The sequence below is a fragment of the Salvelinus sp. IW2-2015 genome, unplaced genomic scaffold, assembly GCF_002910315.2.
Source record: "Salvelinus sp. IW2-2015 unplaced genomic scaffold, ASM291031v2 Un_scaffold4881, whole genome shotgun sequence".
In the NCBI taxonomy this organism is placed as follows: Eukaryota; Metazoa; Chordata; class Actinopteri; order Salmoniformes; family Salmonidae; genus Salvelinus; species Salvelinus sp. IW2-2015.
The window spans coordinates 7,545-11,370 of NW_019946150.1; positions in this window are offsets into that span (position 1 = coordinate 7,545).

Genomic DNA, 3,826 nt, shown 5'->3' on the forward strand with positions numbered 1-3,826 from the left:
CATCATTATCACTTGATGTTTTTTTCATCCTGCACTTTTAAATGAAACTTTCAACGTTCTTGAAATTTTACGGATGACTGACCTTCATGTCTTAAAGTAAATGGACAGACATCCTTCATCTTTGCTTATTTGAGCGTCTTTGCCATATATGGACTGTGTTTATACCAAATAGGGCTATCTTCTGATACCACCCTTACCTGTGTCACAACCAACTGATTGGCTCAACGCATTAAGAAGAAAAAATTCCACCAAATGAATGTTTAACAAGGCACACCTGTTAAGTGAAATGCATTCCAGGTGACTACCTCATGAACGGGTTGAGAGAATGCCAAGAGTGTGCAAAGCGTCATCAAGGCAAATGGTGGCTACTTTGAAAATCTCAAATAAAATAATATTTTGATTTGTTTAACACTTTTTTGGTTACTACATGATTCCGTATGTGTTATTTCATAGTTTTGATGTCTTCACTATTATTCTACAATGTAGAAAATAGTACAAATAAAGAGAAATCCTTAAATGAGTAGGTGTYTCTAAARGTTTTACTGGTACTGTATWTTATCACCATTATTGTTATATTATCACCATTGTTGTTGTTATTATCATCATTATTGCTATATTATCACCATTGTTGTTGAATATATTARCACCATAATTGTTATATTATCACCATTGTTGTTGTTATATTATCACCATTACTGTTATATTATCACCATTGTTGTTGAATATATTATCACCATTATTGTTATATTTTCACCTTTTTTGTTTTCCCAGTATATTTTGGGGACACTATTTTCCTGTGACTATTTGGGATTAAAAGCTTTTTATAAACAAAGTGACAAGCTATTGTCAACCATGTATTTTTAACACACACTTAGTGTACAAAATATTTAAAAGACACCTGCTATTTCCATGACATAGACTGACCAGGTGAATCCAGGTGAAAGCTATGATSCCTTATTGATGTCACTTGTTAAATCCACTTCAGTCAGAGTAGATGAAGAGGAGTACAGATTAAAGAACGATTTTAAAGCCTTGAGACAATTGAGACAAAGGATTTAAGTGCCTTTGAACGGGGTATGGTAGTAGGTGCCAGGCGAACCAGTTTGTGTCAAGAACTGCAATGCTGCTGAGTTTTTCATGCTCAACAGTTTCCCGTGTGTATCAAGAATGGTCCACCACCCAAAGGACATCCGGCCAACTTGACTCAACTGTGGGAAGCATTGGAGTCAACATGGGCCAGTATCCCTGTGGAACGCTTTCGACANGGTCCACCACCCAAAGGACATCCGGCCAACTTGACTCAACTGTGGGAAGCATTGGAGTCAACATGGGCCAGTATCCCTGTGGAACGCTTTCGACACCTTGTAGAGTCCATGCCCCAACAAATTGAGGCAGTTCTGAGGGCAAGGGGGAGGGGGGTGGTGGGTGCAACTCAATATTAGAAAGGTGTTCTTAATGTTTTGTACACTCAGTGTATATCAGTCAAGTTATTATCAGCACAGAACAGTTTGTGTCGAGGACTGACTATTGCAAACACCCAGGAATAGTGGAAATGTGGTTATCACTGTCAGATACTGAGACTCAATTTCAGTATTCCCTTAAAGAAGACCAACAAAAGAATGCCCAAATGCAGAACATTTTGTAGAAAAGAATGTGGAAAAGCCAACTGAATTTCCAACCAGGTGTTTTGTGTATGGAGGGCTTCACCACTTTGTAAAACTTTGGCCCAACTCTCCATCTCATTACCTTATGAATCAGCGGGGATATAAAAAATTTAAAATAAACTTTCCCCATAAGTCAATTACCAAAACACTCAGTTCAAACGCAAACAACAGACGGCAAAATAATGAAGGACCTTTTCAAAACCACAGGGTCCATCTCTGGCATGAGCGTTGTGCTCCCATGCTCCTGGTCCTATAGCCTGTAAAGGAGACCCAGTCAAAGGCTGGCCTGGAGGGTCTCATGCTGTTTCCACATTGTACCCCGGGCCTCCCCACAGCAGTGGCCCACATGGGAAAGCTGGCCAGGCGGCGGGATAAACCAATTACCCCCCAGATGGAGGGGACTCCTGCCGGCACACCATCCGAGGGGCTCACGGCCTCCCGCTTCCAGGCGCTCCTGGAAAACCCCGGGACGTCGTTCCCTCAGAGTCCGGCTGGAGAATTCCCAAAGATGGGAATTGTGTGACCTCAAAGCCCCGGAGAGTAGACAATATTCAGCTCGGAAATTTGATATGGTACGCCCCTCAGGAGGACAATGGTGACTTGGTGAGGGAGATCTGGGTTTGAAAATATACTTTTTTGGAGACTTTAGGAGATATGAGTTAGAGTTGAGAGGGGTTCATAATTTTTTCACACCACAGTTTTGCATTTAATAGTATTTAAAATGTTGGTTAAAACGCTATGCCATTTAGGGTTTTTCAAGGGTGCTTTTCTAAGACAAATGTCCTGCCTGATGGCGAACAGCAAACATAGTGGATTTTAGCAGGTTAATCTTATAGGTTTAACCTTAAACCTCATCAAGTGGGAGGAGAAGAAAAGAGAAAGTGAGAGAAAGCAAAAAATTGTAGAGAGGAAGCCTAGGGATTATAGTATCAGGAGTTATTATGATCAAACTCACGAAGAAAAATAAGTTTGACAATAACTGGACGAACTGGAAGGATAAGAGAAAGAGACAGAAAGAAATAGAAGAGAGATGGAAAGAGAAGATAGATAAAAAGAAAGAGGAGAATAGAAAGAGAACAGAATAGAAAGAGAAGAAGAGAGAAAGAGATAGAAAGAGAGAGATAGAAAGAGAAGATAGAAAGAGAACAGAGATAGAAAGAGAACAGAGATAGAAAGAGAAGAGAAAGAGAACAGCGATAGAAAGAGGAGATAGAAAGAGTAGATAAAAGAGAACAAGATATTAAGAGGAGATAGAAAGAGAAGAGAAAGAGAACAGAGATAGAAAGAGGAAGAAGATAGAAAAGAGATAGTAGAAAGAGAACAGCGATAGACAGAGAGAAGAAAGAAGACAGCATAGAAGAGAGATAGAAAGAGTAGATAGAAAGAGAACAGAGATATAAGAGAGATAGAAAGATAGAGAAGAGAACAGAGATAGAAAGAGGAGAAGATAGAAAGAGAAGAGAAAGAGAACCAGTGATAGAAAGAGGAGATAGAAAGAGAACAGAGATATTAAGAGATAGAAGAGAAACAGAGATATTAAGAGGAGATAGAAAGAGAAGAGAAAGAGAACAGAGATAGGATGAAAAAAAAGAAAGAAAAAAAGAAAGAAAGAAGAAAGAACGAACGAAAGAAGAGAAAGGGTTAAAAGATAGAGGAGATAGAGTTGATCTTGGTGGATAAAGTGACCGGTCTAATGGCTTGAAATTCCCCTTGGATTCATGAGGCCCAGTGGTTCCTGGCTAACAGCGTATGATCATTATGTCTGTCGGGGCCTTGTCACCGTGGGCCCATTGTGGGGCCCATTCAGCCCACATCATTACACTTTCATTGGCAGCTATTTAGTCCCAATAAAAATCAACACAGCAATTTGTGAATCTGCTCAGCCAAGTAGACGTGTGGAATAGGCATAAAAAGGAGTCGCTTTAAAAGTCAATGAATTGTTCCATCTTTTGGGGGAGGGCAAGGGGAGGGAACTTAGATTTTTGGGCCCGAAAAGTCCCCCTCCCACCTCTGCTCACTCTGTTTCCCAGGCTGTGATCGGGGAGCAACAGCCCCAAAAGAATAGACTGATTCAGCCTACTCATTTTCTGTCCCCATCTTAGCCATTTGTATATCATTTTACGCTGAGTTATTCCATTAACATTAGCCACTGCCAGATTAAT